This window comes from Gobio gobio (genome assembly GCF_949357685.1).
Source record: "Gobio gobio genome assembly, chromosome: 24".
NCBI lineage: Eukaryota > Metazoa > Chordata > Actinopteri > Cypriniformes > Gobionidae > Gobio > Gobio gobio.
In genome coordinates this window covers 30,733,877-30,748,264 of record NC_137120.1, presented here as the reverse complement: position 1 = coordinate 30,748,264, position 14,388 = coordinate 30,733,877, and positions in this window count along the sequence as shown.

Here is a 14,388-nt window from a genome sequence, read left to right as displayed (position 1 = left end):
AGGAGGCGTTTTATTATTACAGTCACATTTTTGTTTCACCCGTGGTTATTAGCATGTTGCATTGCAAGGTGGTTTCTAACTGGTCCACCTCCAAGATCCCCTGCTGAAAAGAAATCCAGCTTACCTATAAAACCAACCTATGCGAATTGGCTGGTCTTAGCTAGTTTTAACTGGTTTCCCAGCCTGGTCAAGCTGGTGTTCAGCTGGTTCAACGCATACCAGATGTGGGGCACCTCTAAAACCAGCCCACTAAACCGGGTATGACCAAGACCAGCTAAAACCAGTTTAGGCTGGCTTTTTTCCACAGGGATATTCTAGTCTCTTTAAGAATATGGGATTCATTTGTCCGTGTAATCATTCTCAAGGTGCGTCTAATTACTCATAAAAGTAATTATGTTTTGAGTTTGTTATTATGCCCATATATCTGCGAACATAACTTTGCAAGTTTACTTTCGGATAATCTTATTTTTGTGAGCGCTCAGACGGTGTGTTGCTGTTATGAAAAGAAACCCAGGCTCAGTGAAATAAGCAGAGGCAATTGGGATCCGATCCTAAAACACGTCGCTTACCGCTACAGGAAGAGCTTCAGCTCTGCGGCAGTCTAAACTAAACAGAATGGAGGTTTTAATCCCAGTTAATCTAGATTGAAGGATGAGGTTTACTCTGGGAACTCACTGAGGGCTATCTGACCATCAGCTCTGGGTTTGTCTACGGCCCTCAAACGGGCATAAACATCCTGTTTATGCTGTGAGAGAGAAAGAGAGTGATACATGTTAGAAACACCCAACGCCGTTGTCCGCATGCTTTACCATAAGTGAGAAAAATGACAAGTGAGATCTCACTAATATCACTTTTTCTAAGTATAGATATAGAGGGGTGTGTGTGCTTGTTTATGTGATTTATGAGGACACAAATTTGTATAATGACATGAGCATTACACTGGTATTAATACAGGATACACTCAGGTTAAAAACAACCCAAGTTGGGTTGAAAATGGAGCAACCCAGCAATTGGGTTGTTTTAACCCAGCAATTGGGTTGTTTTTACCCAGTGAATGGGTTAAATGTTTGCTTAAAACAACCCAATCGCTGGGTTAAAACAACCCTAAAGCATTTTTTTGAGTGTAGAATGTTCAGTTTGTACAGTATAAAAACCATTACGCCTATGGACTAACCCAGCAATTGGGTTGTTTTAACCCAGTGAATGGGTCGTTTTAACCCAGCGGTTGGGTTAAAAGTTTGCTTAAAACAACCCAAAAGCATTTTTTAGAGTGTAGAATGTTCAGTTTGTACAGTATAAAAATCATTATGCCTGTGGATTAACCCAGCAATTGGGTTGTTTTAACCCAGTGAATGGGTCGTTTTAACCCAGCGGTTGGGTTAAATGTTTGCTTAAAACAACCCAAAATCATTTTTTAGAGTGTAGAATGTTCAGTTTGTACAGTATAAAAACCATTACGCCTATGGAATGTCCTCATAATGTCCATCACACCAACGCGTGTGTGTGTATGTGTGTGACAGAAAATAGTAGAATTATTAGAATTTGAATGTTACTATAAAAATATGAGAAAAGATTAAATGAAAGTTGCTGCCTTAAATGTTTAATTTTTAAGTAATAAACTTGGATGTTTAAGTCATTTCAACTTAAATTACATTAAACTTACAAAATGAGTTGAATCTTGTATAATCTTATTAAAAAAGTTATTTTGATGGGTTAAAGCAATGTGAAAACATATGTTGTAATATAAACATAATGTAAAAGCAATATTACATTACTTTAAAATTCCTCTGTCACATGATAAATCTGTAAGGCTCAGGCACAATGCATGGGGATCATACTTGAACTTGTGACGTCTGGACCACAAAACTGGACCACAAAAACATGGACCACAAATATTGTTCCTCGTTTTGTTTACATGACAAACTCGTTCATTATTTCCCTTAAACCCCAACACAGCTGACCCGACCAGTGACCACTGTCAGCCTGTGTCCGCCTGAACCAGTGCATGAGACAGGCTAAAGTGACTAACAGGCCTACTTGGCTGGTTATTTCAGCATGCAGCCACTATGATTCGGGATCCCCTTAATGTAGAATGACTGCTCTTTCTAGAAGACTGATATCTTAAGTGTTTCATTTTAGACATTACTGTCAAACGTTCTACTAATGTATCTTCTACCTCAAGAAAGCACACTTTTCAAGTCTTGAGGTGATGTTGCCCCCTTCTGGTGGTTTGTTGGTGCCACTGCCAAACCACAGATTGCTTTTAATGGTGTCTGCTTTAAAAGTAATCATAGGGAAAGTAAACTTCATTTTGATAAAGTTGAATAGAAAACATATTATTATGCTATCAGTGATAGTGCGTAAACATTCTAAAATGAGCTGTTTTCAGCTTATCTGCATTTGAATGTCTGTGTACAATGCTTTCATTGTGATAGGACATTTGGCAAATGACAGGAAATAGTGTTTATGTTTTTATAGGCCTGACTCATTCATTTCAACTATCAGCACTTCTATTTTAAAAGTTTCAGCGGAAATTAAATCATGTTATTTTTTATTCGGTTCACCAGAAGAACACGCTTTCCAACATCCTGAATTCACTGGTAAAATATATGAATCAAAATACCTCAAAATATTTGTGAGATTACGTGAGGTCGCACTCATTCACAGGAGTTTAATATGCAGCGCAGCTTTCAAGATATAGAAAAGCCATTTTTAACAATATAGTCTATGATTCGAATTCCAATTCTTCGTTTTCATAACGTGCCGTTTTGGATTTTTTTCAAAATCCTCAAACGTTCTGCTTATTTGGATTCGAAATGTATCAAAAGCTCAAACTCATTAAACATAGGCCTATATAAATGTTGTTTTAGTTTATGTTTCTAGATGTTATTATGCTAAATGGGCGAGTTATTATCTTTGCCTAATCATGTGTTCGATATTCTGCTATTGTTTTGGCGCTTAAACGGGGATTTCATAAAAAAGAACACATTAATAAAGTAAGATACCTCTGACATTGGTAATGTTGATATTACAAGTGAGTAATTAGTACAGTGATTTGATAAATCAGTTCCGGATGAAATAATTTCTGATTGTCCAGGACAGTGACGAATCTGGATTATTCCCAATATGAGTGCTTTCACTTTACAGCTCATAGAAACGAGAACAATATATAGTGATATACAGTTAAAGAGAAGTGATGACTGGAGAACTCGTGAATTGTTAAAGTCTTGTGTTTGCATAAACATATTCATATGTGGTTTTTTAGTAGCCTACGTTATGCTGGCTTGAAGGTAAAGCAGTGTGCAGTATTTATGTTACGAGGATCTATTGACAGAAATGCAATATAATATACACTCACCTAAAGAATTATTAGGAACACCTGTTCAATTTCTCATTAATGCAATTATCTAATCAACCAATCACATGACAGTTGCTTCAATGCATTTAGGGGTGTGGTCCTGGTCAAGACAATCTCCTGAACTCCAAACTGAATGTCAGAATGGGAAAGAAAGGTGAATTAAGCAATTTTGAGCGTGGCATGGTTGTTGGTGCCAGACGGGCCGGTCTGAGTATTTCACAATCTGCTCAATTACTGGGATTTTCACGCACAACCATTTCTAGGGTTTACAAAGAATGGTGTGAAAAGAGAAAAACATCCAGTATGAGGCAGTCCTGTGGGCGAAAATGCCTTGTTGATGCTAGAGGTCAGAGGAGAATGGGCCGACTGATTCAAGCTGATAGAAGAGCAACTTTGACTGAAATAACCACTCGTTACAACCGAGGTATGCAGCAAAGCATTTGTGAAGCCACAACATGCACAACCTTGAGGCGGATGGGCTACAACAGCAGAAGACCCCACCGGGTACCACTCATCTCCACTACAAATAAGAAAAAGAGGCTACAATTTGCACGAGCTCACCAAAATTGGACCGTTGAAGACTGGAAAAATGTTGCCCGGTCTGATGAGTCTCGATTTCTGTTGAGACATTCAGATGGTAGAGTCAGAATTTGGCGTAGACAGAATGAGAACATGGATCCATCATGCCTTGTTACCACTGTGCAGGCTGGTGGTGGTGGTGTAATGGTGTGGGGGATGTTTTCTTGGCACACTTTAGGCCCCTTAGTGGCAATTGGGCATCGTTTAAATGCCACGGCCTACCTGAGCATTGTTTCTGACCATGTCCATCCCTTTATGACCACCATGTACCCATCCTCTGATGGCTACTTCCAGCAGGATAATGCACAAAGCTCGAATCATTTCAAATTGGTTTCTTGAACATGACAATGAGTTCACTGTACTAAAATGGCCCCCACAGTCACCAGATCTCAACCCAATAGAGCATCTTTGGGATGTGGTGGAACGGGAGCTTCGTGCCCTGGATGTGCATCCCACAAAATTTCCATCAACTGAAAGATGCTATCCTATCAATATGGGCCAACATTTCTAAAGAAAGCTTTCAGCACCTTGTTGAATCAATGCCACGTAGAGTTAAGGCAGTTCTGAAGGCGAAAGGGGGTCAAACACAGTATTAGTATGGTGTTCCTAATAATCCTTTAGGTGAGTGTATATCTACTGATAAAGACATAAGGGGCCCTATTTTAACGATCTGAAACGCAAGTGTCAACGCGCGAAGCGCAAGTAACTTTGTGGGCGGGTCTCGGCGCTGTTGCTATTTTCCCGGCGGGATAAATGGCTCTTGCGCCCGGCGCAAATCTAAAATGGGTTGGTCTGAAGTAGCTTCATTATTCATAGGTGTGGTTTGGGCGTAACGTGAATAAACCAATCCGAGCGTCATCCAACATTCCCTTTAAAAGCAGGTGCGCAAGTTCCATTATGGATTGCTATTATTATGGCGTATTTACCAGGCGCACGCCAGGAGCGGTTCACAGCCGAGGAGACTGATGTTCTTGTAAGAGCAGTGAAAGACAGAGAAGTGAAGTTGTAATGTTGTACATTATGGTAAAGGTGATTTCACAGTCTTTTTTTTTTCAGTCTTTCAGTTTTTTCAGTTTTTCAGTCGATTTTTTTTCCTGGTTCTTGACGGACAAACCAATTTGTCAGATGTCCTTATATACATATATGTCTTGCCACTATTGGGCAAACAGGTCTTATCCTTAATTATTACAATTAGCCTGAATCATTTGTAAGCTAGATTTATGCCTATTTTTTCACATCTTCGTGGCACACCACAATGATTTCCGTCATCTCATGTGTTAATATTTTTTTAGTGTAACAATTTATGATTTGCAAAAATAACTGTTTCATCTGTGTAGATTACATGAGCAAAGTGTATGCGCGTTGTGCAGAATGTGCACGCTATACATTATGGTCAAGCATGCGCCCTTAAAATAGCATAATGAACAACGCGCAACGCGCCACTGACTTTAGACTAGGTTTTTTCTGGTCAGTGGCGCAATTGTTTAATGGAACAGCAAAATAGCACCAGGGATTGTTTGCGCCGGAACACGCCTCCTTTTTTGCGCTGAACCGCCCAGGGAGCGCAAGTTCATTCACTAGTTTAGCGACGTGATTCTGTGGAGGGAAAAGCGCGCTTTGCGCGGGTGCAAAATAGGAATGACACATGCGTCGGTGTACAAAGTCAATTGCGCTGGGTGCAAGATAGGGCCCAAGGTTTTGAATGCTTACTTTCTTAGTTTGAATATTTATCAATTGCAAGTGTATATAAATGAAAACATGAATGGAATCAGTGTTTTGTGTCTCTGTGTCAGTGAGCAGGATATTAAACAGGCTCTATTCTACAACTCAAATGACATGGAAGAGTCAACAGAACTGAAATATATGGCAAACAACTGGAATTAAATCTGCATCTCTTGCATTTGGTTTTACAGTCATATTTTCTCATCTGTCAATAGTAGAAAAAAGTCAAATAGAGCATAAAAAGTACTTATTTATTTGAATATAATTGAGTATTCTTAAAAAGAAACAAATCTCATAATCTATTTTAAATAAAATGCATTTGATCTATAATTTTAACCCTTAAAAACGCATACCTGAATGTCATTCACTACCCTTCTCCTCGTTCATTTTTTTAAGTTAGACATAAACCTTCTTAGTATTCCGCAATCAATTCATTATAAACACTATAACAAGAAAAAAAGAATACAATTATAAAAGAATGCCTGTTTTGTGATTATTATTATTTTTGGTAAAAACTGTATAGGGTCATTAACGACCCGAGGTGTGTAACAGTGCAAGTATATTTTTTTCTGCACAACAATACTTGAATCTTTGAAGACTAAATAAGTGCAATTCACCTTTATTCTACAAGGTGGCGATGTCTGATACACAATGATGGCGTGACGTTTCACGCATAGTTACCGCAGGCAGAAAACAAAAGAATAGGAAGAATCCTCAGCAAAACTTGAAATGGCTCAGCGATTTACTGCAGAGCAAATATTAGTGTCACTTGATGGTGGATCTGGTGAAGAAGCTGTCAGCGATCAAAACATTGATTTTGAAGATGTTGAAAATGATAGTTTTGAGAATATGTTTGAGATTGTGATGAATATGAGCCAGATGCCGAATGTACTGGAAAATGAGCCCTGACGAGGACAGTGATGATGGTATAAAACATCTGCTCAAACTGAACACTTCCAAGCTCCAAAAGGTAACACAATATGCTTTATTTCATTCTTCTGTAATTGTTACTCTAATATCAGGAGAGTTTTATATTATCGCGACAGGTAGAGATCCATCAGTGTTAGATATAGATCCAGGTCGCTAAATACCCAAATGTAATAATTATTGTCGAAACATTCATGTTAAGGGTTAAGAAGAGCTATTTATAGCTATAGAGAGGGAGAGAGAGAGAGAACATAATGTATACAGGCGGCTATATTACACCATGATTTTTTTTTTAAATGTTGAATTGTTCCACAGCAAAGAACCTTTCAGCTCTTTTCAGTCAGACCACATCCTCTGAGAAACTGCACAGGTGTTTGCAGACTTTACTGTTGATTTCTGATCTATCTGAAACCAGTGGTGTGGTTTCTGTTAGTCATAGGATTGGGCTTTGAGCAAGGAAGCATAGCTTATTGAACATCAGGGCAAAAGGACGACCCGTACTGATACACACACACCGTTAAACATGATGAGTTTATCTGCGAGCAACACACTCGCCACTCCCCCTTCATTCTCTCCAGTCAATCTCCATGTCTGATTACCACCACAGATCACATGGAGTCTGCATGCCGTCCGATGTCAAAACAATACCGTCTGTAAGCATGTTCAAGTTCCTGTTTTGTGTAATTCAAGCCTTACACGTCAAGTCACTTTTATTTATATAGTGCTTTAGACAATTCAGATTGTTTCAGCAGCTTTACAGGGATAACAGGAAAATTATTCAATTATGCAAGCAGAGTTCATTTAGGCTCTAAAGCAGCTCTAAAAAAGAAAATAGTGTCATTGTTCAGCTGAAGTCAGTTCAGTGTTGCTTCAGTTCCATTGTAAAGCTCATCAATTATTAAATTAGCTCATTTCCTCTATGAAGCAGTTCTGCTGAAAACAGTGATGTCATCGTCCAGCTCAGTCTTCATCCAATAGTGTCAGTGCAGTGAAATCAATAATATTGTTGAATATTAAGTGTCCCTAACTAAGCAAGCCAGAGGCGACAGTGTCAAGGAACCCAAACTCCATCAGGTGACAAAATGGAGGGAAAAAAACCTTGAGAGAAACCAGGCTCAGTTCTCTTCTGGCCAACGAACGAACATGGTGTGATTATGATTCAGGCTGCATCACAAGTCAGAATTTCGATGGGGAGTGGTAGCATTTAAAATATTTCATCCAGTTCCTTCCTCTTGAAGATTGGATTCATCGTGCCGGCATGTAGCCGAAGCTGGTCATAGATCTGTGCAGGGGACTTGTCTGGTTCTTTGCTGAGGATCTATGCTGATGGCTGTCATGTCGACAAGGCCTTGTCTAGGAGACATGATCTCTGCTGACATTCAGGGCTGCGTTGAGGTCATGTCTAGGTGCAGATCACCAACTGATCCATGGTAAACTCTGGGATAAACAGAGAGACTAATATTAGCGTAGATGCCATTCGTACATCGGGTGTTATGGGAAGTGTTCCCGGTTCCGGCTGACCTAATTTATGCAGCCTAAACAACGGATTTGAATGATAGAAATGTGATAACATTTTTAGTCTAGATTTAAAGGGATAGTTCACCCACAAAGGAAAATTACCCCATGATTTACTCACACTCAAGCCATCCTAGGTGTACATGACATTCTTCGTTCAGACGAATACAATAAGAGTTATATTAAAACATGTCCTGGCTAATCCAAGCTTTATAATGGCGGTGAATGGGAGACCAAAATTTGAAGCCCAAAAAAGTGCATCCATCCATTATAAAAGCCATGCGTTTGTGTAAGATAAATATCCATATTTAAAACGTTATAAAGTAAAATATCTAGCTTCCGCCAGACCGCCTTCCATATTCAACTTATGAAGAAAATGTTACTGGCGCGACGCATGACATTGAACTGCGAGAGGCGTTACACTTTCTGCGTAAGTTGAATACGGAAGGCGGTGCATCGCATCGACGTTTTAAGTGCCTTTTATGCGTCTTGGGAGTGTAAATGTACTGAATGCCAATGGAGGCCTATCTGAAGCCTTTCTCAGCCATCAGCTTTTAACTAAAATATCTTCATTTGTGTTCCGAATGTGAACGGAGGTCTTACGGGTGTCGAACGACATGAGGGTGAATAATTAATGACAGAATTTTCAATTTTGGGTGAACTAACCCTTTAACCCCCCGGAGTCGTGTGGAGTACTTTTATAACGGATGGATGCACTTTTTTGAGCTTCAAATTTTGGGCTGCCATTCACTGCTGTTATAATGCTTGGATTAGCCAGGACATTTTTTAATATAACTCTGATTGTATTCGTCTGAAAGAAGAATGTCATAAACACCTAGGATGGGTTGAGGGTGAGTAAATCATGGGGTAATTTTCATTTTTGGGTGAGCTATTCAATTAAACATAGTGTGTCTGATTCCCAAACAAGACTAGGAAGCCTATTTCAGAGTTTGGGTGCTTAAAAGGAAAAGGATCTACCACCTGCGGCTCCGTTAATAAAGGCCTTTTGAAGCAAAGCGATGCATTTGTTTACAAAAAATATCCATATTTAAAACGTTTTTAACGTAAAATATCTAGCCTCCGCCAGACCGCCTTCTGTATTCAACTTGCGCAGAAAGTGTAACGCCTCTCGCAGTTCAAAACGCTTACGCTACGTCCAACGTCATGCGTCGCGCCAGTAAGTTGAATATGGAAGACGGTCTGGCGGAAGCTAAGTATTTTACTTTATAACATGTTAAATATGGATATGTATCTTACACAAACGCATGGCTTTTATAATGAATGGATGCACTTTTTTGGGCTTAAAATTTTGGCCTCCCATTCACTGCCATTATAAAGCTTGGATTAGCCAGGACATTTTTTAATATAACTCCGATTGTATTCGTCTGAAGGAAAAATGGCATATACACCTAGGATGGCTTGAGGGTGAGTAAATCATGGGGTAATTTTCAATTTTGGGTGAACTATCCCTTTAAATCTAGACTAAAAACATCTTTTTAAAGGGATAGTTCACCCAAAAATGAAAATTCTGTCATCATTTACTCACCCTCAAGTTGTTCCAAACCTGTATGAGTTTCTTTGTTCTGCTGAACAGAGAGTGAAGAATGTTTGTAACAAAGCAGATAGAGCAATCATTGACTACCATAGTATTTTTTTTCTTATTATGGTAGTCAATAGTTGCTCTATCTGCTTAGTTACAAACATTCTTCTAAATATCTTCTTTTGGTTTCAGCAGAACAAAGAAACTAATACAGATTTGGAACAACTTGAGGGTGAGTAAATGATGACAGAATTTTCATTTTTGGGTGAACTATCCCTTTAATCTGGTATACACATAACACATTATCACATTTCTATCATTCAAATTCATTAACGGATTTTTAGGCTGCATAAATTAGGTCAGCCGGAACTGGGAACACTTCCCATAACAGCCGATGTACTTCTTACATCATAAGAGGAATGGCATCTACGCTAATATTAGTCTTTCCGTTTATCTCAGAGGTTACCGTAGTCAGCTGGATCCGAACCGTATCCAGATCAGTTGGTGATCTGCACTTCAACGCAGCCCTGAATGTCAGCAGAGATCATGTCTACCAGACAAGGCCTTGTCGACATGACAGCCATCAGCATAGATATTCTAGATATTATCAACTGGCCAGAATTTTGAGATCACAATAGACATGAAGGACGTTAAGAGCTCGCTCAAGTACTGGCGAACTAAACCATTTAGTGCTTTGTAAGTAATTGGCTAGATTTTAATATAGAGCCAATGCAGTGTTGACAGAACCGGGCTAATATGGTCATACTTCTTAAGATCTCAAGCTGCTTCATTTTGGACCAGCTGGAATTTGTTTGATAACCGTACAAGGCAACCACAAACTATTAAAATCAAGATCTTTATAATAGACTAAAATTTAATAATGCTCATCCAAAGGGGTTTTTGGCTTTGTATTGAGTTATATTGGATTAAATAAATCCATGTCATCCCAAACTGCATGCATTAGGATTTAATAGTCCAACTTTACTTAAATATCTCTTTAACACATACATTACCAAGGCTGTAACGACCATAGACGTTGTCGAGTATTGTTACCTGTAACCACTGTGGTGAGTTCTCTGTCAAGTCTGTTCATGAGTCAAGTCGTTTCTGTTTGCTCACTTTGGATTATTGGATTTCTGTTCATGTTTTGGATTCACTGTAAATAAACTGCACTTGGGTTCTCACTAGTGATGGGCAGACCAAGGCTTTGTGAAGCACTGAAACAGTTGAAGCAAATGTGCCATTGTTTCGAAGCTTCGAATCAATCAGACACCCGTCTCTACGGCGACACCTAGTGGTCACTTGCGTGTGTTGATCTGAAATAACCTTGACAATGATCCATGGAGAGAAAAAAAAAAGTTTTTAACATCTGTCTGACAACTACATGATCTTGGTTTTATAACCTGTAGGCTCGTCATTGTGAAGAACTATAGGTTTTTTTGGTCATGAAAAATAAACATGAATAAAATAAAAAAAGCCACACACTGTGTCACATTTGTTATATAGCATTTTTATTTAAAAATATTAATTGCTCTGCTGTTGAAGGACTTGGCTGACTTCTTTTGTTACATATATCTCCAGCCTTTGAAAAAATCCTCTCACAAATGGCTGGCATGCACAAATATTTTTTAGCAAGTACATACAAATGAGGGAAAATCACTGCTATCACAAAATCTCTCTCCTCTCACAAAACCCCACAAGGTGAAGATGGATTAACTTCACTTTTAAACAGTGGGGAATTAGGTTTATACAGATGTGTGACTGTGGTTTGTTCCCGTCCGTTTCAAGCAAACGCAGTTTCGACAGGCAACACATGATGAAACACTTGAAGCTTCATTTAGCCATAGTCACGTGAAATGGGTGTTTCGAATCACAGTTCGGAGCAGTGTTTCGAAGCATCTGCGCTTCTGGATCTCGGCAAAGTGCCGAAACGTCAGTTTTGCGTCAGCCATCCCTAGTTCTCACTTCAACTTGCCTCCAGTGGACCATATGTTACAGAATAGTCTACCATAACCAGGAACCCAGCAGTTTCTAGCCTCCTGCGCCTTCGCCAATTAAGGCAACCATTCCATAGAGGACTATGTGGAGGACTTTTGTGAATTATGTCTCCTTGTGGGTTTTAATGACGTGGCCCTCAAAGACATTTTTAGATATGGACTAAACAAGCCATTGTGCTCTGGGCTCCCTGGAGGAAAAATCCACTGGTCATTAGACCGATACATAGACCACGCCCTTCTTTTGAATGGCTCCTCGTTTACTGTGGGAACGGCAGAGGAAGAGCCCCACAGTCCCACAGTGCCTGCCACACTTGATATCGTTCACGTCATGCTTGCCATGTCTGATTTCATTCAAGTCATGCCTGCCCTGCCACAGCCTGTCCACATCCAGAGCCAAGCGACATCTCCTGTCCACATCCAGAGCCAAGCGACATCTCCTGTCCACGTCCAGAGCCAAGCGACGTCTCCTGTCCACGTCCAGAGCCAAGCGACATCTCCTGTCCACGCCCAGAGCCAAGCGACGTCTCCTGTCCACGCCCAGAGCCAAGCGACGTCTCCTGTCCACGCCCAGAGCCCAGCAACGTCTCCTGTCCACGCCCAGAGCCAAGCGACGTCTCCTGTCCACGCCCAGAGCCAAGCGACGTCTCCTGTCCATGCCCAGAGCCAAGCGACGTCTCCAGCCCACGACCAGTGTCCAGAGAGGGCTCCAGCCACTGACCGGTGACCAGAGATGGCTCCAACCACTGACCAGCGTCCAGAGATGGCTCCAGCCCCTGACCAGCGTCCAGAGATGACTCCAGCCCCTGACCAGTGTCCAGAGACGGCTCCAGTCACTGACCAGTGTCCAGAGGGCACTAGACCATGACCCCCATAGCTCCACCCAAGAACATTTTGGGAGGGGGCAAGGGGTAACTTGATAAGGCCACGAAGGCCACGCCTCTGTGGCCTCCTGAACTGCCCGTACCACCATGGCCCCCTGAACTGCCTGAGCTGCCATGGCTCCAAGAACTGCCCGAGCCGCCATGGCTCCCTGAACCGCCCACGCTCCACGGTCCAGGTCCGCCCATGCTCTACGGTCCAGGTCCACCCACGCTCCATGGCCCAGGTCCACCCATGCTCCATGACCCAGGTCCGCTCATGCTCCATGATCCAGGTCCGCCCATGCTCCACGGTCCTGGTCCTCCCACGCTCCAGGTATATCCATGCCCTATGGTCCAGGTCAGCCCACGCTCCACGGCCCAGGTCCGCCTACGGCCCAGGTCCTCCCACGCTCCATGGTCCAGGTCCGTCCATGCCCCATGGTCCAGGTCAGCCCACGGCCCAGGTCCGCCCATGCTCTACGGCCTAGGTCCACCCACGCACCACGGCCCAGGTCCGCCCATGCTCCATGGTCCAGGTCCACCCACGCTCCAAGGTCCAGGTCCGCCCATGCTCCACGGCCCAGGTCTGCCCATGCCAGGGTCCATGTCCTGTCCCCCCTGCACAGGCCAGGCCCACCATCCCTCCCTCAAGACCACCCTCCTGGACTTTTGTTTGTTTTATGTTGGTTCTGTTGGGCGTTGAGAGCCGCCCTTAGAGGGGGGATCTGTAATGTCTAGTGTGTTGGTTCTGTTTCATGTTCACTGTCATGTTTCCTGGTTTAGTCACGTTTCCTGGTCTTGTCATGTGTTCCTGTTTGTCATGTGATCATTGTCATGTGATTCCCTTGTCCTCATGTGCTATGTTCTCATTGGTTGTTTTAGTCATGTGTTCTCAGTTCAGTTCTGTCATTGGTTCATTGTTCTGATTATTCACAGGTGTGTCTTGTTTAGTCATTAGTCTTTGTGTATTCAAACCCTCATGTTTGCCATGTGTCCTTGTCGAGTACTGTTATACCTGTAACCACTGTGGTGAGCTCTCTGTCAAGTCTGTTCATGAGTCAAGTCTGTTCATGAGTCAAGTCTTCATGAGTCAAGTCTGTTCATGAGTCAAGTCTGTTCATCAGTCAGGTCTGTTTATGAGTCAAGTCAGTTAATGAGTCAAGTCTGTTCATGAGTCAAGTCTGTTCATGAGTCAAGTCTGTTCATGAGTCAGGTCTGTTCATGAGTCAAGTCTGTTCATGAGTCAAGTCTTCATGAGTCAAGTCTGTTCATGAGTCAAGTCTGTTCATGAGTCAAGTCTTCATGAGTCAAGTCAGTTAATGAGTCAAGTCTGTTCATGAGTCAGGTCTGTTCATGAGTCAAGTCTGTTCATGAGTCAAGTCTGTTCATGAGTCAAGTCTGTTCATGAGTCAAGTCTGTTCATGAGTCAAGTCTGTTCATGAGTCAAGTCAGTTCATGAGTCAAGTCTGTTCATGAGTCAAGTCTGTTCATGAGTCAAGTCTGTTCATGAGTCAAGTCTGTTCATGAGTCAAGTCTTCATGAGTCAAGTCTGTTCATGAGTCAAGTCTGTTCATCAGTCAGGTCTGTTCATGAGTCAAGTCAGTTAATGAGTCAAGTCTGTTCATGAGTCAAGTCTGTTCATGAGTCAGGTCTGTTCATGAGTCAAGTCTGTTCATGAGTCAAGTCTGTTCATGAGTCAAGTCTTCATGAGTCAAGTCTGTTCATGAGTCAAGTCTGTTCATGAGTCAAGTCTGTTCATGAGTCAAGTCTGTTCATGAGTCAAGTCTGTTCATGAGTCAAGTCTGTTCATGAGTCAGGTCTGTTCATGAGTCAAGTCTGTTCATGAGTCAAGTCTTCATGAGTCAAGTCTGTTCATGAGTCAAGTCTGTT